The 23,158-nt window shown below is 34.4% G+C and overlaps 1 pseudogene; it reads left to right on the top strand.

The window, feature by feature from the left end:
• LOC145632906 (epoxide hydrolase 3-like) overlaps positions 1-19,537 on the top strand; it is a 76,181-nt pseudogene extending 56,644 nt beyond the window's left edge.
• The last annotated feature ends 3,621 nt before the right edge of the window (positions 19,538-23,158 follow it).

Genomic DNA, 23,158 nt, shown 5'->3' with positions numbered 1-23,158 from the left:
AAGGAAAAATATTATTATTCTCTGAGATCATTACATCAAAGAGTGATATGTCCTCAGGGACTTGATCACTAACTATTCTAGGAGAAGAAATAGGAAGGGAAGGTGCTACTACTAAAGACCTAGAAGACTCTATAAGGAGGGATTCCGACTCAGAATCTGACTCAGACGACTCTTCAAACATTGGTCCTTGCCCTGTTGTGATGGATATTTTTCTTCCGCTTGGAGTACTCACCTTGATAGTCTTGCGCCACCCTTGTAGTGATCCTTCAGCTGGAGTGATTAGCTTCGAGGGATCGAAGCTTTCGCTTTGTAAGACTGTTTGAATGAGCGAGGAGTTATCCTCTTTATAAGTTTTCTCATTCTTTTCTCGCCCAAATAGTAATCCCATGACGTTAAAGTCAAAGCATGGGGGTGCTTTCTCCTTATGGACAGGAGTTGGGATTTCATCTGTGAAATAACAATCTAAGAAAATCTCAAATCCCGGTTGCCTTATGTCGTTTACAACAAATGGCTCGGAAAATTCATGGCATGGATAGTCCTCTCCTTCTTTTATAAATTGACCATTAAGTGTAAGAGGGTACTGATCCATTAGGATTGCTTTCTTTTGAATGCGAGCGTCTCTACGTGCCTTTGATTTTTCCTGGGCTCGCTTGAGATCTTTCCGAGTCGGTTCGAAACCAAGTCCGAAAGTGTCTAACTTAGGGAGTCCAGGTGACTCTAGCGATTTTGCTATTCCTTTCTTCTTTCCTAGGGTCATCCCAAGAAAATGTCCTTGCTTTTTCACGATAGCATTTACAATCATGTTGGAATGGGGGTCATGGCAAAGAGGGGTCCTTTCATCCTCCTGGATTAAGGAGACTTCTACGTTAAAGCCCCATAACTCTTCATCATCTTCGTCGTGCTCCACATTAATGATTGGATTTTCTATAAACTTGATCCTCATAGGTGAAGCATCGATGGTGATAAGAATTCCCCCAACTACAGCTTTTACTTGTTGGTGGAGAGATTAGGAGACGACCTTTAGGTCATGAAGCCAAGGGCGCCCCAACAATAAATTGAACGAAGCTTTAATGTCTACTACTTGGAAAGTGGTAGCATGTTCTATTACTCCCGCCGTCACGTTCATGGTAATTTTACCAAGAGCTTGACGACGAGTGTTGTCGTGGGCCCTTATTCCTTATGTAGACGGAGTTAAATCTTCATCCCTTATGCCTAGCATCCTCACAGTTCTAAGTGGACAGACGTTGATGGCCGATCCATTGTCTACAAGAGTCATAGGAACATTCATTCTCTTGCACACTACTAAGAGGTTTAATGCCTTGTAATGTTTGTCACCTTCTGGAGGTAAATCCTTATCAGAAAAGGTGATCAAATTAATTGGACTAGGAAGATCACTTGTGAGGAAGTTGGCTAACCCCTCAAGAGTAGTGTCTGAATCTATCCCTATTTTGTCCAAGGCATTCATTACAGCTAACCTATGTTCTCGAGACGTTGCCAAAAGTTTCCATATGTTCGTCTCAACTTTCGTCTTCTTAAACTGCTTAACGATATCATTGTCTTCAATGATAGGTATGGGAACTTGTTGTGTGGTCGACATAGGTTGTGTTGAAATGGGAGGTTGCATTCTCCCGGATCTTGTGAGGACGTCTATCGATGAGTCTTCTTCAGCCCAAAAGTCATCCATGGCGTATGACACAGAAGGTGGAGATCCTACTATGTCTTTTAGATAGACATATTCTTCATCACTATCCCAAACTCCATTAATGGTTGCATCGTCTTCTTGTGGAACTTGGACTAGTTTCTTTTCATCAATCATTTTCTGAACTAAATCCTTGAATTTGAAAAAGTTTTTGATAGTGTGACCCCCTGATTGATGATACTGACAGTAATATCTATCTATCCTTTTCAATGATTTGAATGATCTTGGTTCGAGAGATTTGATCTCGCCATTCTTGGAGAGCATTTTGAACATTTGTGCATATGGGATCCCAATTGGAGTGTAAATTCTATTACTCTTCTTGGGTTTTTCAGTGACTTGTAAAGGAAAACGCTTTGCCTCATAAATCGTTCTCATGGGCGTGAATTCTCTCTTGGGTTCATCTTTCAGGAGTGGAACCTCGTCATATTTCTTTTGAAGTTCTTTTATAGCTTTGAGAGTTTCACGTAGCAAACGCGACCCTTCCATCATAGACAGTGTGAGCGATTGTATGTCTTCTTTACTTGCCGGTTCTGGAAGGCTATCCATGGCATCGAAGAATATCTTCTCGTCTTCTTCAATGGCGTGGATTTCTTTGACAGGTTTAATGAGAGACGAAGGGTCAACCTTGTTTTCCTCATCAGAGATAGCCAAGGCATGAGCGAGAGGTGCATTATCAATGCTTGGCTTCTTACTGGCAGGGGGCAATGGTAGCTTATTGTTATCGATTAAGTCTTGGATAGCTTCCTTAAGCTTCTAACAGTTTTCGGTGAGATGGCCCCTACCTTGGTGATACTTACAGTGTGCATTGGGGTTCCAATTAGCCGACCTCTTTTCGACTGGTGGGTCCCCAAATGGTCCAATAGGAGTTATAAGACCTTTTGCATTTAATCGATCAAATGCGGTGTCATAACTCATGCCAATAGGAGTAAAGTTTCTCCTAAATGGTTTCTTTTGTCCCTGATTGTTCATAGCAAGGACTTCACCTAAATTTAAAGTGTTAACGTTGTTTGAGTGGGTGGTTTTGGAAGAAGAAGGATTGTCGTTCTTCTTTCCTTTCCAGCCACTGTTGGAGTTATTGTTGGCAGCTTTTAACTTAGCCAGGTCGTCTTCAATATTGATCCCAATGTCGTAGACAGCCTTGAAGGTATGGAGATTATTATGATACTTGAGATGATTGGAATATTTTTCTTGAAGGTTTTTGATGAACAACCTTACAGACTCTTTTTCACTTAGCACCTCAATCATCTTAGCTGAGGTTTCTCTCCATTTTTTAAAGAAAGAGGTGAAGCCTTCGTTCTCTTTCTGCTTGAGGATTTCAAGTTTCCTATGGTCAGTCTCAACTTGAATGTTGCACTTGTATCTATCAACAAAAGCGTTTGCTATGGACTCCCAGGTAGAGGTCTTTTCTTTCTCGGGAGAAAAGAACCATTGTTGGCAAACGGTTTCGAGAGATAGTGAGAACAGAGAGGGGAAAACCTTCTTATCGATACCCTTAATACTCATTATCGTTTCAAATGCTCTTAAATGAAAATAAGGATTATCAATTGCTCTGAATTTCGGGATGTTGTTGGCATTGAACTTCTGCAGAAGAAGATCTTTGTCCACCGAGACCCCTTGTCAAGTAAGCCCTTGAAACTTGTAGTCGCTAGATATCTTGCTTAGACTCTCTTGCATGAGGTCCGTCTGTTGTTGTTTCACGGGATCATCGATCTTAAGTGTGAGGAGCTTCAGTGTTTCAGTCATGGTAACCAGTTGGTTCCTAAGCTCATTGACTTCTTCTTGTGTTGCCATTATGGTCTTAGCTTTCCTCTTACGAGCTATGGGTTTATCGAAAAGTTAGACTTGTACGAAAAGTTTGTCTTTGATTAACCGTCCTTCCTTTCTTGACCACGCGCTGTAATTTAAAACATTTTGCGTTTTAATTACTTGACTCAAATCGACTTGACTTTACGGTTTTTTAAAGAGGAAAAAAAAAAGATAAAAGAATAGGTGCATATTTTTGCCAAAAATAATGTACATATTTTTAGGGAACTAAGTATAGTTTTTAAATTGGAGGATTAATATCCAACTTACCCCCCTAAAAAAATGACGGAAAAACGCGCATGCAAGACTCCCTTAGACATGGTCAAAGTGTGTGTATTGATGTGTGCGTTGAGTGTAAGTGACATGTTTGGACTCTTGTTTAAGACCATGGGACTTAGTGCCTAAACTTGATTAATGACTCAACCAAGTACTATTGACAGCGAAAATTAACCGAATTAATTAACAAACTGGTTAATTAGACACTAGGTAATGACTCGACCAATAATCCGAACTGTCGGCAAAACAACAAGACTGGCGTCTCACTGTGTAGTGTAGCGCTAAACGACAGAGCTGTCGCCAGGCGCCACACTCCACAGAGTGGCGCTACATTCCAGACTTTGGCGCCAATGCTGGAGCTTCAATTTGGGAATGTATTCGGTGTTATTAATCAACAGGGGTATGCCTAAAGTCGTACTAAGTCAATTCTGATTAAATATTAGACCTTATTTACTAAAATTAATTAATCAATTAATTAAGTAGGCAAAGTTCTTTAAGTCATTAATTTATTTAATCTCAACTCAAATCAAACAAACGTTTAAGAAAACGTATATATGCACAACAAATAATGCACAATTAGTCAAGTAGGCACAATATGATGCAAGAAGTTTGCAACCTAACCATGGCTCTAGTTCTCTAAAGTTCGGGATATGGTTTAGTCAATAGAGGATCCATGATTAATTTTCCGGATGCACCGCGCGGAAGCCTAACTGTGAGGTTGGCGCTAGTGGATGGGACACCGCAGCTTCCATGGTTTGGTGAATTCAACATTCTCGGATGTACCCTTTGTTGCTCAGAGCGTTCAATAGATGGATCATGAATTCCCAAAGGGTTATGTCCATATGTAAAACACATATGGGTTTCAAAAAAGTGAGAAAAACTCAATCAGGAAGTAGGATAGAGCAAACAATACGAAAAACTGGTCGAAATTAGAACGCATATTTCTGGCTCGGTATTCGAAGAATTTGGCGCCAGAAAATAGAGCTTGGCGCCAAGTTTTAGCTGTAGCGCCTGGCGCCAATGCTGGCGTGTGGCGCTACAGTTAAAAATATGGCGCCAATCCTCTGGTCACTGACGCTAATTCCTACATGCCTCAGCAGCTTTCTGTGCTCGATAAAATTTTCCAGTTTCGTGCAGTGTTATTTCGGTCCTAGTTGTGAAAGATATTTCTCAAATTTCCTACGTGTAAAATCCTATGTTTTAACTCATTACGGATGGTCTTTCCAATGAGATCTTTTTTATTCATATGACAATAATGTTAATCGAAATTATGCACATGAAATACTTAGAATGTTTCGAGTCTCTTCCACTCATTCTAAATCATTGCCGAAACAAATTCAGGAATTAAAATAGAAATCCTCCCCAGTGGAGTCACCAAAAAACTGTAAGGAATATTTCAAGCATTAATCCCCTAGCTTGAACCCCACTGTGATCATACACTAAAGTACGGTGGCGTCCAAAGGGAAAGAAGATAGAGCAAAAGAGTCGCCAACAAGTTATTTTAGGAACTTGTAAACCGTTCATGAGGTGAAGGTTACACCCCTTAACGATACAAGAGATCGTCAACTCTATAAGGTCTTGAACCAAATAAGGGTTCGGGGATGAAGGTACAAATCCAACCTAAAAGAGATTGAATCTGCCCTAATAATAGGTCTCTACTTTATTCTGATCGTATTCATGTGCACTTTCTGACTAACTTATAATCAATAGGATTAACCCTAAACCTGTTTATCTATGTTGGTTGAATTTAATGCACAAATAAATCTATTATTGGCGATCACTTGAATTATAACCATATTAACCCTAACAAGATTATTAATTATCTTATTGAGCGTGATTACAAGTACCAATTCCCTTTAAACATGCATAAAAAGGTGTGATCAAGCAATAACAATAAAATAATATCAAGCAACATAATAATAATCAATAAAAATAATCATAATAATAATAATTAAAACAATCATTATAAAATCATAATTAAAATAATTATAAAAATAATCATGAATCATGTTAAAGCATAATAATAGCAAGATCCTAGGCATGATACTAACAAGGTTAATAACAAACCTTAGCATGTCACTAAACAATAAAAATCAAAGCTTTAACCCTAACATGATACTAAAGGTCATAAATATTAGGAAGAACCTATTAAGCATCATACTTTTAATCATACTTGATATTAAAGTTACCCTAGACATGATACTAGGAATCAAACTAACAATCTAAGCATGAACTCTATATCATAACATCAGTAAAAACCATTAAAGTACTTACTTGGATGCCTCGTACCTCTTTCTAATAACAAAATACACACGTTAGTAACTTCAAGGAAAATAATAAACAAACAATTAAATTAAATAATGGAAATAAAGATTTGGGACCAAACCCTCAGAAATAAACCTTTCACGTCTAGGGCGAAGGCAACTTCGAATATGGCTAGGTGTATCTATATCTAATGAATGCGGAATTTTTATATTTGAGAGAAGCTAGTTCAGAAACGAGAGAGAGTAATCAAGAGAGCCTTGATGAGAGTTGGTGAATTAAAACGGAGTTTTTACGACATTATTTATAAAGAAAACCAGCCAAAAAGATAAAATATCAAAACAGAGTTCTGGCGCAAACAAAACTTGATCAGCGCCAACGCTGGCTATTGGCGCCAGACGCCAACACTAGCGCCAGGCGCCAATACTGGCGCCAAGCGCCAAGCGTAGCGCCAAGCGCTATAGCTGGCGTTTGGCGCTGATTCAGAAAATCACGTGTTTTCTTAAAATCAGATAAAAATTGCCGTACAGGAGGAAAAAATCGTATTTCCCTCAAAAAATGCTCTTTGATTTTAATTAAAACTCTGAAAAGTCAACAAAAGTTAATTTATCAATGCTAATTGAATTAGGAATGAAAAGAACCTTCTAGAAGAATCTAGAAGACTAAAACCATTCCTAATTGCATTAGGAATGGTAAATCTATATTAGGCCCTCCCCTAGATTATTGGGCCTCATATAAGGCTCAAACCGGACCTAGTTTAGTAATTTAGCCATAACTTCCTCAATATTCATCGAAATTGAGCTTATCATATATCGTTGGAAAGCTCTTGTCAAGCCCTATCCAACTAGACTACTATTGAACCCATATCATGGACCAACCAAACTGGATTGGCTATTTTCTTAAAATAAGTTTTCAAAAATAGAGAGAAGAGAAAAGAATTAAAACTATCCGCAACACTAAACTTTCCACACTTTCACTTCATTCGATTATGGTTCGACATGAAAGGTACTCATCTCAGGTTTGGTTTTGGGGAGACATAATGGGTGTCTACAATTCCCTTTGTGGAAGTGACTTTTTAAAGTTGTGCCCACGCACTGTTTTTCCATATACTCCCTCTGTTTTTAAAATACTTGCTCCATTTCTCTATGTGCGGGTTTTTAGGAGAAATTGGAGAAAGTAATAAATTATGGAAGTAGTGGGTAAGGGAAGAATAAAAAATTGTAAAAAAAAAAACAAAAGTAGTGGAGAAGAATTTGATGAGAAATAATATGAAACAGATAAAATATGATTTATGTTGGGTTCACTGGGTGAGAAAAATAAATTAAATATTGCAAAGGATTTCCAAATAAGGAAATGAAGCAAGTATTTAAAAACGGCCGGGAAAAAGAAAGTGGAACAAGTATTTAAAAACAAATGGACTATATTACACATGGTATCCATTAGTTTAAATTTTTTAACATACCATGCCCTTGCTATTAACCTGACATTAAGTAGTACCGTAATTGGTTAGCTAATTAATTTTTTTTCGTTTCACGTGCCAAAAAAGGTTATGTTAAGATTTTAGCTTTAAAGGACCCAAATCAAGCTCGAAATTGGCAAAAAAAACATTTGAGTTTAAAGGAAAACTACTTTGGCCAAACACACCACTAAATGTCTACACCAGATAGAAAGGAAACATTCGTAAACGGGGAAAGATTTGTAGCCAAACCATCTTTTAATAACATAATATTCATTGAAAAAGCAATCTAGTTGTTCCAAAAAAAAAAAAAAAAAAAAACTAGTTATCTAAATATAGATACTTTACAAAACTAGCTTTTGGGCCTTGCCATTCACTTGCTTTATATAGGAAAATTTGTTATAATAAACTCAATTAATTTTTTGGTGGAAAATAATCATATCTAGAATAGAAGTCTTTAAAAAAATAAAAATTATTAATGTATACTAGCATAAACATTATATTTGGGCTTTAATCATTTAACATGAGGAAACAAAAAAAAGATATTCACTTTACATACAATTTAATAAAGAGCTATCAATTCACTATTCAAGTCAAATTTAAGTTGATTCACCTTAGGTATTAAAACAAATTCAGATTAGGTCATGTCAGAAACATTTAGCACCCAAATTAGGTTTAGGGTTGGGTCAATTTCAATATGGGTTATGTTTAGTCCTTGACCCTTTCGATTGCAAGTCGGCTTCGTTTCAAGTAAAATTCAAGTTGGGTTCATTTTTAGGTTAGGGTTGCACAAGGTCAACCTTGAGGAAAATAAATGGATGATAATTTCATGTTCATGTAAGGTTTGGGTCAAAAATTTATCGAGCTAGATAATCTTTAAGTTAGGTCAATCTTTGATGATTTGGGACAAGTGGAAGTTGAATCAACTTCACATTTTTATATTTCGACCAAACAATATAAATTTGTTATTGTACTTATATGATAGCTTACAAGGAGTGCTCCCTCTTTTTATTTAAAAGCCTCATGTTGACTTTTTGCATTATTCACATAATCTACTTAGACCAAAAACTAAACCCTTTATTATTAGTTTTTTTTTATTAGCATAGTCATGATATGAACAAAATGTAACAATATATTATTAACCTAAAATTAAAATCTATATTAATAAAAGAGCTCTATTGTCTTACATTGAAATCAAATAAGCTCAGGTAAAATCATTTGTTAAACTTGTTAAGGCCAGGGTTAGTAATAAAACAGGCCAAGTTGAGTTTTAGTTTTATGTCTTTAATGGGTCTAGTCAATGACTAGTCGAGTTAACAATCATGAGTCAAATAAGATTGAATTACAAGCAAGTCACCATAGGTCAGATCAATAATAAGTTGTGTCGGGTAACTAACAATTTCAAGTTGTAATTTATTTAGGTGTCAATTCAATTTAGATCATTGTTAGGTTAAATATTTGTATGTTAATATCAAATCGAATGTAGGTTTGAGTTCATCGGGTCAAGTAGGTTGCCGGTTAACATCGAGTTGGTTTGGATTTGGTAATAGTTCATAAGTTTCACTCCATTATTCCAATTCATCGGGTACAAGTTGAGTTTATATGTTATAGACCGGTTTCTCAGATTGACTAAGTTTTTGACATCTTTACATTAAATAATTACAAAAAAAAAAAAAAAAAAAAAAAAAAAAAAAAAAATAGATTGTGCGTTTACTTTAGATGGGATAGGATGAAAAAAAAAGGAGTGTGAATTACATTAGATATAACAAAAATAATGTTGATCAAACGAGATTTAAATAAAGGATATAACCTTTCACTTATATCCCTCGATTCAAGTCCCTAACCCAATTGTCACTATTTTAAAATTGCATTATCACATATATATATATATAGGGAAAGACTCTAGTGAGAAATTTTCTTGTATGAGAATTTTTCTTACGGAAATATCACCATATACCACTGAGTTTAAGCTTAATTCACCGTATACACCAAAAACTTTCAAATACACCAAATACCACTCAATTACTGTACATTAACACAAAATGCCTTTTTGGCTAACTGCCGTTAGTGAGCCGTTTGGGGTAATTTACCATTTCACCGTGTACCATTTTATGCAAAAGTTTTTTCACCATATACCATGTTTTAAAAGATATTTCATCATTTACCCATTTTTTGAAAACGGTAAATTTTTTCAAAAAACTAGTCGTTGAACACTTCCTTAATGATTGTGCAATAAGTATCATGATTGTATCATTGCAAAAAGTAATATGCATTATAATTCATAGTTTTTGTGCTCAAAAAAAGTATGTCTACATGATTGTGCAATAGTTGTAGTACATTTCCATGAAATGTAACAAAACAAGTTTGTGCCAATTAAACCAAGTACTTACACCAAGTACTTTACAATTTGTCCAAAAAACATGACACTTAACACATTAGTTATAAAAGTTTTTCCCAAAAATTTTTACATCATTTCTGGCAGCTTCAAGGTTTCTAATTTGCAGCCTTTCTCTTCTTCCCCCTTCCTTTGCCTTGCTGTAAACTGGATGCTGCATTTTCTGCTTGTCTTCCTGCTTCCTTTCTTGCTTTACAAGTTAAGGCATTGTGTCCCAACTAGGGATGGCAATGGATCTGGACCCGACCCGGATCCGTGGATCCAGATCCGTTTTTCACGGATCTGGGACTTTAAATTTTGGACCTGACGGATCCGAGTCAGATCCGGGTCCTGCTGACAAAAACAGATCTGGATCTGGGTCTGGGCCCTAGACCCGGATCCAGATCCGTGGACCTGTTTTTTATTTTTCCTATTAGAAAAAACTAAAATTGTTTGTTTCTTTATTAAAAATGTTGATAATGTTAGTAATGATAAAGATTAACCCTTTGAAGAGATGAATTTTGGATGCTCATAATATATACATCATCGTTGTTTTTTCACTGGCTCATATGAAACATCGTATTTTTTTTGTTGTTTATAATTTTAATTCAAAATATGAGTGTAGAAATTGGTTAATTTTGGGTTGAACTTAATAACCAACAACGTAAGTTTGAAATAATTTTTTTTGACCCGAACATTACATTTATTGCAAAAAATTAGACAAAATATATTGGACCCGTTTTGGACCCGGATCCGGACCCGACGGATCCGGATCCGGGTCTTCATTTTCTAGACCCGACGGATCCGGATCCGTTGCCATCCCTAGTCCCAACTCCTTGCACATACTGCATTTGTTGCTCTTGTGCCTCTTTCCTTTTCTGGCTTCATGAGATGCTCTCCTTCTCTGCTTAGCTGGTCTACCTGCAGCTCTTTTGAGAGTTGGTGGTGCTATCTCAGGCACATCAAGTGCTGGCCAGTGACTTGGATCAGCCATGGGATGGATGTGGTCTGCATAAGTGAGCTTGTAAGCAGCCCCCTTGAACTATGGTGACACAAAATCTCTAGCTTGGAGTCTTTGGCTGTAGATGACCCTTAGACCATGCTTGCATGGTATCCCTGACCCTTGCCACTTCCCACACCCACAGGTCATAGTCTGCAGTATGATAGGGAACTTCACATGCCCATCCCTCGCCTCAAACTCCCCACCACCAGCTGCTGTCACATGACAGAACCTAGACTCCTCACTTCTTTTTTCCAAAACCCCTTTATCATACTCTGTTAGCTCTTTAGGGTCCATATCTATTGTTGTGTCAAACCTGGAACCTATCCTTTTCATGCACCAATTCCTTACAGCTGGTTTAAGTTTTAAAAAAAAAATAATAAAAAAAAAACAAAAAAAACACCAAACATCATAATATGTTCCTTATCAATTGTATCCATATCAAACAAAGGGTTAGATGTTACCTTCCAGTAAAGTCAAGACAGGCAAATCTCTCTTGTCCTTTGTGCATGAGTTGAATGACTCAACAAAGTTTGTTGTGTTATGATCACATCAAACTGTTGTGTCAAACTTGTGCCTACTCCACTGCTCTTCAATGTCTGTCAGGTACTGAAATGCTTTTGCATCATAAATCTTTATCTTTGACATTGCTTTGTCATACACATATGCATTGGAAGCAATCCAGAAAAGTTTATGGAACTATGTTCCACTCCATCTAGCAGTCTTGCTGTTAGAGTACACATGCTGACAGCATACCCTCCTAGTTTCCCTTGGGAACACCTCAAAGATGGATGATTCAACGCCCTTGAATGAACAACACAAAATTAGTAAATGGAAATTAACATATGAAACAAAAGCATAGAAAATTATAAAATAGTGAGTCACTAACCTTCATCCTGTCACTTATAAAAGTCCAGTCATCCCTCTCATATCCATACTGGGAAAATAGGATCCTTAGGTTTCTAATGAAGTAAGTCCAGCTCTCTATACTCTCTGTATCAACCAGACCATAAACTATTACAAAAATCTCATTATTATCATCAATTGCAACTGCAATGAGCATGATTCCCTTGTAATAGCCACTGAGGTGTGCACCATCAATGCCTCTAATGGGTCTGCAACCCCCTAAGAAGCCTTTCACCTAAGCTGCAAAGAAGATGAAACATGCCTTGAACTTCTCACCATTAACCCCACTGTCAGTCCAGGTGATGGGAGCATATAAGCCAGGATTTGTGGCCTTAATCATCTCAGCATATTTTGGTAAGAGAGCATAAGACTGGACAAAACCACCATGTATTTGCTCCCTGGCTAAACACTTCACTTTGTAAAACAGACTGAGCTTCACTTGGATCCTATACCTTTCCAGGCACATTCTTTGCAATGAATCAACATGGATCTCTGGATTTGCCTCTAGGTCTTGCATCAAATGTCTGCAAGGCCATGCTGAAGAAACCATAGGGTTCTCTTCCAACCTCCCACAAGTTGTATGCTCCCCTTCTAGCTTCTTTATTGCCCAGCTGACTTTATCAACAAGGACTGTTGCATGAATCCTCCAATTGCAGTCATTAATCAGACACTTTGCAATATATCTATAGTTGTCATCATAGTCAACTGTCACCCCAAAGCCTTCTTGTATGCAAAAATCTCTAAACACCTCATGAAATTATTGCTTGTTTTCAAATATTAACCAAGGTTCATGTTGAATTGAACCAAATGGTAAGTTAGACCAAACCTTGCCATTTTTGTACATCATGTCTAACACATGAGGCCTATCCAAGTAATCTTCAAATGTCTTCTCTAGAATATTATCAGCTAGATCTTCGTCTTCCACAATATACTGATCATCAAGGTTCAACTCCATATCCAAATCATCTTCAGCTTCAGAAACTTCATAGTCATCATCTTCTGAGTCATTAGAAGGCCATGCATCAGACTCACCATCACTCTCCTTAACAGTCACAGGTCTTTTGCTCCTGGTACTCCCTTCCCTTCCTCCTCTTTTATTTTTGTCAACCTCAAGACCATACTTGTTTGTTGTGCTTCTTGGCACCCTCCACTCTTTTGGTTTAAGTCTAGTCTTCTCTTTTGGTTTACCAGCAGAACTAGATGCTGCTGAGTTTGGTTGAGGTGGTGGTGGGGGTGGAGGTGTTGGCTACCATGGTTGAGGTGCTGGTGATGGTGGTGGTGGTGGTGGTGGTGTTGGTTGCCTGGGTTAGGGTGGTGATTTATGCATAAGTGGGTTGCTTGGTGAAGCATGGTGTGTTGGTGTTGGTGGTGGAGAAGGGTGTTCTTGGGAAACATTTGGTGTTGGAGATGTAGGCTCATTTGGTTGAGTGGACTGTGATTGTTAGGTTTTTTTCTTCCTTGGAGTTACTTTTTTCCTTCTTGAAGATTTTTTGGGTGCTGATGGTTCATTTTGTGAAGGTTGAGGTTGATTTGGTTCATTTTAAGAGGGTTCAGGTTGAGAATCTCCTAGAAATGACTCATCAGCTGCTGCACTGTTGAATACCCTGACATATTTAAGATTATCCTCATCTGCATTCACAACAGGGACCTCTACAACCACTGTAAATGGTCCTTGGGCCTTAAGGTACTCCTAAGCTTCAACTGCCTCTGCATTTCTCCTATTCTCTTCCTCCCCCTGCTTAATTTTGTCAGCCCTCAACTTCAAAGTTCTTGCCCAACTAGATTCTGCAGTCTGAAACACTACATATGGTTTTTCAGTCTCTTCAATGAACACTTCTATTTCATCCTTCCCTTTATTCCACTCCCACATTTTCAACATTGCCATCATCAACTAACTCTAACTTACTATTAGTTCTGGGTTTACTCACTAACAAAGTGAAGTATTTAGGGAGGAAAACATTCTGCTTCACTGAATCCTCGAACATATACTCAACCAACTCCATCAAATTAGTCTTATAATTAGTGTCATCCACCCTAACATCAAAAGTACCATTTGGGGAACGAACTAATAACCACACTGCACTCATCCTAAAAATGAATAATAAACAACAACAATTAACATCACACTCCAAACAATTCACATGCAACAAATCATACTTAATACAACCTAAATTAATCAACAATTCAGACATTTTAGCAACGCATTCAAACTAACATAATCATTGTAGAATAAACCCTGACCCTAACTAAATTTCGCAAAAAAACAACAAAATCAGAGCTCGAAAAACAAATCGATGAGAACAACAATACCTTAAGAAAGCTTATTCGAGCTCAGGTAAGAATGAGGAGCGAAATTCACTCACGATCAACTTCCTCTCTCTCAAAACGCACCAACTAGCGTATGTGTTCAAACGAAAAACCCGTAATTACTGTCTTACTAGCAACATCTACCTTTGATCGTAGAAAGTGTAAAGCTTTTTTATTGATTTTTTGAGGTTCAACTATAATGGAGAAGAACAGAGAGACGCTTCAATAGAAAGACGGAATGGGGGGGTCAAATTTTTTCGAATCACAATTGTGATGTTTGGGGGAGTAAACCCTATTGATGGCGGCACTTTGATTTATAAGGGCATAATGGTAAATTACCCCAAACAACTCACTAACGGTAGTTAGCCAAAAAGGCATTTTGTGTTAATGTACAGTAATTGAGTGGTATTTGGTGTATTTGAAACTTTTTGGTGGTATACGGTGAATTAAGCTTAAACTCAGTGGTATATGGTGAAATTTCCGTTTTTCTTATGTGAGAACACTCTTTATGTTCTAAATTTTTACTCTTTATGTTCTCAATTTTAAATCCGATGTTCTAAACTTTTCCTTAGGTGTTCTAAATTAAATCAAATGTTCTAATTTAGTACTCACATGTTCTAAACCATAAATTAGTTAAGTTTGATGTCATAAATTTTAAATAACTTGTTCCAAAATTTTAACTTATATATGTTCTAAATTTTAAAACGTGTGTTATAAGATTTTTAATTATATGTTCCAGATTTTAAATTCTATGTTTTATTTTTTTACTCGTATGTTCTAAATTCTTTACTCACACTTTGTAGGCGTCGTTCGAAGTGCGCCTACGTTAAAAGCATGTGGTGAATATGCTTGGCACTCATAGGAAATGGGAATTGACATTACGATTAGGGACAACGATTAGGGACAAAGAAAAGTAGGGAGCCGCCAACAAGTTTTTAAGGAACTTGTAAACCGTTCACGGATCATTTAAGGCAACCACGATAAGGGACAACGATAGGCAACAACGATTGACCCGTGAAGGTTACACCCCATTCATAATCCATGAGATTACTAACTCCATATGGTTCGGAACCACGAAAGGAGGATCGGGGATGATGGTACGAAGTGAGTCATGGAGTCACATTCGCCGTATTGGCCTCTACTCGATTCTTATATTGAAAAGCATCCCTGTGATCTCAAAGGCATACAAACAAAATATTTAATTCGCTCCAAACTATTATTTAACTAAATTGGTTGAATATTAATGCAACACATAATTCTAAAATATTCGTGATCATTTCAATTATCAACAAGATTAAAAGGAACCTAAACCAGTTGTCCAAATTATCTTATTAGGCTTGATTTTTAATTACATATTCCCTTTAATATGCAATATGGTGATCATAATAACAATAGAATAAACATTAATATTGGAAGAAATTCAACAATAATAGTGTTAGTCAAATCAAATATAAAATAACCCTAATCATGATACTAGCAATATTAAAATAAAATAAGAATAATTAAATTAATCAATTACTCACATTCTACGCGTTCCTTTAAATTGCTACATCATGAATAAACTGTTAGTAACTTCAATAAAAATATAAAGTAAATGAAAATTAAATAAAATAAAAAGTAGAGTTGATTTGGTCCAAACCCTCAATTATTTGTACCTTTCACGCCTTGGTTTAAGGACGGAACCTCGGGTTAAGTATAGACTCCTTGGAGTGCTTAGGGGAATTTTTATGGAAGAATAAGGAGGCTAGAAATTAGGTTAAAGAGGGAGAAGAGAATGATCTTTGGTGTAAGGTGAGATACAATTATTATTGGTGCCCCCGTACATCAGAAATGAGGGAATATTTATAGAGAAAATGTGCTGAGGGAGCACACGGAACCCTAAAATGATAAAAACCCTAAAAAAGTATCCCGTGACACAACAATGTGTACCGTGACACGGGAAATCCCACCGTCAGACGGGAAACTTTCCCGTGACACGGTACAAATTTGCGTGACACGGGAAATATTTAGGTTACGGGAAGTGAAAACGCGTTTAGGGATTACGTGGAGAAAACACGGAGCAATCCCGTGGCACGGGATGTGCACCATGACACGGGAAGAAATGCCGTGACACGACATTGTCCACCGTGGTACAGTGCAGTATGTCGTATCACGGTGTAAAAAGTACCCGGAAATTACACGGAATATTCCCGTGTCACGGAATGGGCACCGTGACACGGGAAATTGCACCGTGACACGGTGCAAAATCCCGTGACACGGGGGAAAATTGTGCAGAATTACAAAGATGGGCACCGTGTCATGGGAATAAGCCCCGTGACACGTCAGCTTTTGTCGCGTCGCGGCCTTTTTGCTGCTGCGCGGTAATTTCAGTTTTTTACCCGTTTTTAAAATAATCATAACTTTTTATCCGTAACTCAAAATAAGGCATATAATATATCATTGGAAAGAATATCAAGTATACTTTCCAACCCAATTGAAATAAAGTCAAAATGATATGTAAATTTTAAGATATGACCGTTTTAGTGGAAGGATGTCGGTTTTAGGCCGAGTTTAGTGTTTTGCTCATATCTTTTTCGTTATAGCTCGGAATTGGGCTTATGATATATGTTTGGAAAGCTTATTTAAAGGCCTATACAACAAAATAATAATTGGATTAAAATTTTATAGCCATAAAATCAGTTTCTCTCAGTTTTGCGATGCGGACACGAAAAGTGGAAAATAGGTTATGGTTTAGGGAAATGAGCTAGAAATTGGATTGGTTCATGAAATATATGGGATAGAACATGAATTTAAGCACTCCAAATATTAAATACTCAACTCGACCAATAAGGGCGGTGAAAGGTGTTCATCAACGGGTTTGGTTTTGGGGAGACATTTTTAGGTGTCTACACACTTTCTATATTCTATATCAGTTTGTTCTAAATTTTTATTCACATGTTCATAATCTTAAATTAGATGTCTAAATTTTACTCATATGATTAAAATTTCATAAAGAAAATTTTATAAATTTTTAATCACTTGTTCTAATTCTTAAATCAGATGTTCTAAACATATTACTCACACAAATATTCTAAATTATTACTCATATGTTCAAAATTTTAATTTGAGTCACATGTTCTAAATTTTAACTCGTATGTTCTAAATTTTAACTCACATTTTCTAAATTTTACTCACATGTTCTAAATTTTAAATCAGTTCTCATGTAAGTATGAATTCTCACATATGGACTTATTCTCATATATATATATATATATATATATATATATATATATATATATATATATATATATATATATATATATCCGTTCTAAAAAATTGAATACATTTTAAAATTAAAGGTACTTGAAGGAATTGAAAGTGAGATTGCTGAAGCTGGTGGTGCTGAAAAACTGCTTAGGAGATTTTTTTCGAATCGCAATCCAGGCCCCTTGTTTTTGCCCAAAGGGCAGGCTTTCAAAGATGTGCCTCCTTTTCTTTCTTTTTTGTCTAAAGAAGAAGCTACCTATGACGTTAACAAATTTACACAAACTGCCTTCACCGGAGGATTGAATTATTATCGTGCTTATAATTTGTATGTTTCGCTTTCTATCCTCTTAATTCAATTACCTTTGTTAGCTAAGTTTAGAAAACTTTGATTACTAACATTAACACATCTTAGTTTGCTCAAAACTAGTATATTAGACTTTGATTTGAAAATATTGAACTAACTTCATATGAATTTTTTAAATCTAGATTAAAAAGTTACATAGGTAAAAGCTAATGAGCATCTATAAGTGTTAGATAAGATAACAAAAAGTGAAAGTATAATTAACATTAATTACCAATCGATGCGTGAGTTTTTCATGCAACTTGAACTTAATTTTATTTTGAGTAATTATTAATCAGCTATCTAATTAATGTCTTGGGGTGCTCATTAGCAAGATTTAAACAAATATATATAATTAAATTAGTTTTTGATTTCATCGTAATTTTTTGGATCTTTTACCAAAATATCTAATTTGACAAAAGTATTTACCAAAATGGCTAATGATAAATTTTAATTCCAAAACTAGCTAGATTATTAAGTTGGAAGGAAATTGTCTATTTCTTATTTTCCTTTGAACGAATCGATTTGGTTCACTTTATTAAATTTTTTTTAATTTTTATTTTTGGGTTTATTTTAATTTTCTTAGGATTTTTTTTAAAGTTGGAAAATTTAAGCCATTTACAAATAAACTCTTAGGGAAAGCTTTGATGTTTATTGTTTCCGGAGCAAATAAAATGTTTTTATGGTCAATAGTTGTATAGTTCTTGTTATTCGTAATCAAGACTTTTTGTTCCTACTTGCTTTCTAAGTTTTAGGGTTTTATCTTATGCTAATGCTTCTTTTGTCACAGTAAAAAGTAAATTAGAAATTTTTGGCCATTAGGCCTTAATATATTTCTATCTTTATGTGTTAAAAAAAGAGTTTTTTTTTTTTTTTTTTTAGAGAGAGTTGGGAGTTTGAAATAATCTTTTGTGTGATTTTTTATTTTTTGTAACTTTTTATAAAATTTATAATTGTGCACAAATATAATGTTGAATGTTATTTTTCAAATTAATGGGATTTTAATGTCATAGTTTAAAATACCCAACTTATTTTTATCAAAAAAAATCCCATTAATGTGAAAAATAACATTCAACATTATAATTAGCTGTTTAAAATACCCCAAAAATAACATTCAGCATTAAAATTATCAAAAAAAATGTGATTTTTCTCGAGGGATTTTAATGTCATAGTTTAAAATACCCAAAAAAAAAACTAAATAAAATAATAATAAAAAAAAACCTTTTTTATTTTTTAAATAAAAAAACCCATAAAGTGAACCAAATCGGTTCAAAGGAAGATAAGAAATAAATTATTTCCTTTCAAGTCAATAATGTAGCTAGTTTTGGAATTAAAATTTATAATTAGTTGTTTTGGTAAATACTTTTGTAATATTCATTTTTGTAAAAGATCCAATTTTGCTTTTGCCATAGATTATTTCGCTAACTAAAAAATTTATCAATTGCCTTTAGTACTATTACTTTGTAAACAGATTTCTTTAATTTGTCTGTACATACTTTTTTACTTTATTCACATTTTATATACATATATCCCTCTTTTTTACAATCTTTCTTTATTTTATAACAACTAGTTTATCTTTTTCTCGTCCATCATACCATCTTTCATTTTTGTTATAGAAATTGGGAACTCACATCAGATCAGCATGGATAGGAGCAAAGGTGAAAGTACCAATGAAATTTATCATAGGAGACTTGGACCTAACATACTATATGCCTAGTGTTAAGGAGTACGTTAATCAAGGTGGGATGAAAGAGGATGTACCACTCTTAGAAGATGTGGTCATACTTGAACAAGTAGGTCATTTCATACAGCAAGAGAATCCTAATGTTATCTCCAATCACATTAATAATTTTATCAAAAGATTCTAAGGCCCATGTAACCTGCCATAACAATAAGGCCTTTTGCCAATATTATCATCCCTAGACAATGCAATGAGTTAAATTTAAGGTTGTGTAAATTCGGGTTACACTTATTTTGATCCTAAAATATGTAAATCATTTTGGATATCTCAAGAATAAATAATAAGATAAAGCTTATGTAATATATTGAGGTAAATATTAAGGATTTGGGCTTATAATATATCATTGGAAAGCTCTTTTCAAGCCACATCCATCTACACAATTATTGGATCCATATTATGGACCAAAATAAACTGGTTTGGAAGTTTTTTATAACTATAACATGAAATGAATGATTTTAAGGACACAAAATGAATTATTTTAGTTTAAAACATTTAGGGAAAAGGCTAAAAATGGTTAAGGCTAAAGGGAAATTCACGAGACTCTACAACTTTTCACCTAACTCGATAATCAAAGACATGTAAGGTACTCATCACTAAGTTTGATTTTTGGGGAGACACAATCTTAAGTCTACAATTATCAATTGCTTTTAGTAGAGAACCTCGCTCCTTGGTTCTTGTTTGTGGACCGAGCTATCTCTTTCTCTTTGTTTGGGTTAACCATGCCTTTTTTTTCTTTCAATATATGATCTCAAAATTTTGAAGGAATCATATTATTTTTATAAACTTTAGCATATGGTCTATTCAAATTAACATTATGTTAGTTTAATTAGAGATGATTAACAATGGTTCGATCAATATAAACAAAGTGTAAAATTTTTGAAGGAATCATATTATCTTTATAAACTTTAGCATATGGTCTATTCAAATTAACATTATGCTAGTTTAATTAGAGATGATTGACAATGGTTCGATCAATATAAACAAAGTGTAAGTTTTGACAATTTAAAAAACTAACTAAGTTTTGACAATTTAAAAAACTAACTATGGTACTAAAACCCAATCTTGGCCTAGAAAAAATCTAAAAAGTCAACTTTGGCCCAAAAAATTCTTGGATGCACCCTTGTGCATCTAAAATGGCTTCACGTACTAGTCGTAATTAACCCCCCATGCATCTAAAATGGTACACTAGTCGTTAAAAACCCCATGCATCTAAAATGCACATACATCATACTATTTACTACTTCTCCTTCCTTACCTTATTTCTTTCCTTATTTATTAATTCTTACTTATATGTTTCTCTCTTTCCTAATTCTTTCTTTAATTCTTAATAATTTTATTTTTATTTTTTTGTCTCCTTAGTTTTTGAAATAATTTTTTTTATCATTTTCTCTCTCCTCTATTTTTTGTATTTATTCGTAATAGATTTAATTGGTATTCATGAAAAAATTGTTGGGGTCAGTTTATATTGATTTTTTTATGGTACATGCATATGTACTATCAAAGCATGGTACAAACAAAAACCAGGGAAATAACACATATATAGCTGTTTTGTAAAAGACATTTAATTGTTTTGTAAAGAACAACTAGCTTTTGTGTGTGTGTGTGTGTGTGTGTGTGTGTGTCTAAAGAGCATACATATGTAATATTTATAATGAACATGATAATGTTATGTAATGAACATTATTTACATACACTGACCATAATTTAAAGACAAAATTCAAAGAACATTTCACAATAAGCAATGAACATTGTCGCAAAAAAAAAAGTACATTACACTAAAAATCAAAGAACATGACCTAGACATATGATCTTTTAACTCTAGGTATATGTTCATTACATTTTATTAGTACTTTTTTCACTATAGTTACGTTCATTAATTATTACAATCAAAGTAGTGTATAATTTATGCAAGAAAAAATAAACTAGTACTTAAAAAAATGAACATTTAGTACATTAAAAATGAACATTGTGTTTATAAACTGATATGAATATATTTTAACGACTTATTTTATCTTTATTTTTCATTAACAATTATATATAATGAATTTGAACCTATATATGTGAATATATGAAAACAATGTTCATTTTTAATATACTAAATGTTCACAATTTTTACGATATGTTCATTTTTTTACTGTGTTCATTTTACTTATGAAATGTTCATTTTATTAGGTATGGTCCAACTATTCTATGATTGTATGATGAATGTTCATTTTTAATATTATGTCCTTTTTTTTGTGACATGTTCACTTATTAATACTAAATGTTCATTTTTTACGTGTTCATTTTTTTATCATAAAATGTTCATTTTTAATTTGTTTATAGTTTTGTTTTTACTAAATGTTCATTTTAAGGTTGGGTCCAGCAATTTTACAATTATATGATAATCATATTCATTTTTAAATACAAAATGATCATTTTTACATATTCAACTTTTAGTATATAATGCTTATTTTTTATGTGTTCATTTACATATTACTAAAAATTCATTTTTTACGTGTTTATTTTCATAATATTAAATACTAGATTAGCACTCGTGCGATGCACGAAGTAGAATAAAAAATTCAATACAATATAAAATAATTAATTCACAAAATGCGAGTTTTTGGAAAGAGAAATATCACTAATACGCTTTTGGTTAATTAATGTTCACACTTTAATTTATTTATTAAAAATTATTTTTCTAATATTGAATTTGGAAGGAAAAAAAATATGATAAAAAGGATATCATAAGCAATTTTGGAGGGAAAAATTTTCATAAAAATTGTCATATGTACAGTGGTGATGTAAGCGATTTTTATTTTAGTTATAGTTATAAAAGATTCATATTTTTTACATGTTCATTTTTTTTTACTAAATGTTTATTTTATAAGGCGTTGTGCAACTATATCGTTTGGGCATGAGATTTTATACTAAGGTCCAACTCGAATTTTGATCTCCTCTAGGTTTAATTCCCAAAGCAAGTTTTCTGTGCATCCCCTAAGAATTCTTCGATTCTCGACCCAATCCTATTTGAACAACCATGTCAAACATTAGGTGACATGAACATTTTTGTACTCCTTGAACAATATTTCTTATCGCTTTCTAATTTGTACCTTATTAGAATGTTTTTTATTATATGTTTGGCTCTTTCTTTAAAATGTAAGGAAAATTTGTAAATAATAATCCCAACTTTGCTCCATTTTCTTCTAATAATGCCAACTTTCGATTAATCTAGCGGATTGCTAAACACCGACAACAAAAACGATCATCACCGCCAACATTTGGTGTGAATAATGGACAATCGTACCCTTACTAATTCACCACCCCTTATCCTCCTGGTAACCTACAACCCCTTCCGATCGACGATGAACACCACCACCCTGTCAGACGACCCATCGCACCCTCCTTTATGAAGATCCACCACCTCCCCTCGACGCCAAGAAGGTGGCGGTTTAATATATTTTTAATTTTAGGCAATCACAGTAACCAAAGCCCAAAACCGGTAACCGAGCGCGGTAAGTCGGTAACTGTAGACATCTAAAAATGTCTCCCCAAAACCAAACCCGATGATGAACAACCTTTCACCGCCACTATTGGTCAGGTTCAGTATTTAATCCCGAGAGTGCTTAAAAAATCGTATTTAATTAAATTCAATTTTTAAATAGTCCATGGATCAGTCTTGATGTTTGGTCAAAGCATAGTTTTAATTTCAGCCCAAACTTATTTTTTTAATTTTAGCCCAAACCTTTTTTTTTATTGCTTTATT

This window comes from Chenopodium album, chromosome 5 (genome assembly GCF_948465745.1).
Source record: "Chenopodium album chromosome 5, dcCheAlbu1.1, whole genome shotgun sequence".
Taxonomy (NCBI): domain Eukaryota; kingdom Viridiplantae; phylum Streptophyta; class Magnoliopsida; order Caryophyllales; family Amaranthaceae; genus Chenopodium; species Chenopodium album.
This window is presented reverse-complemented; position numbering and strand designations above follow the sequence as displayed.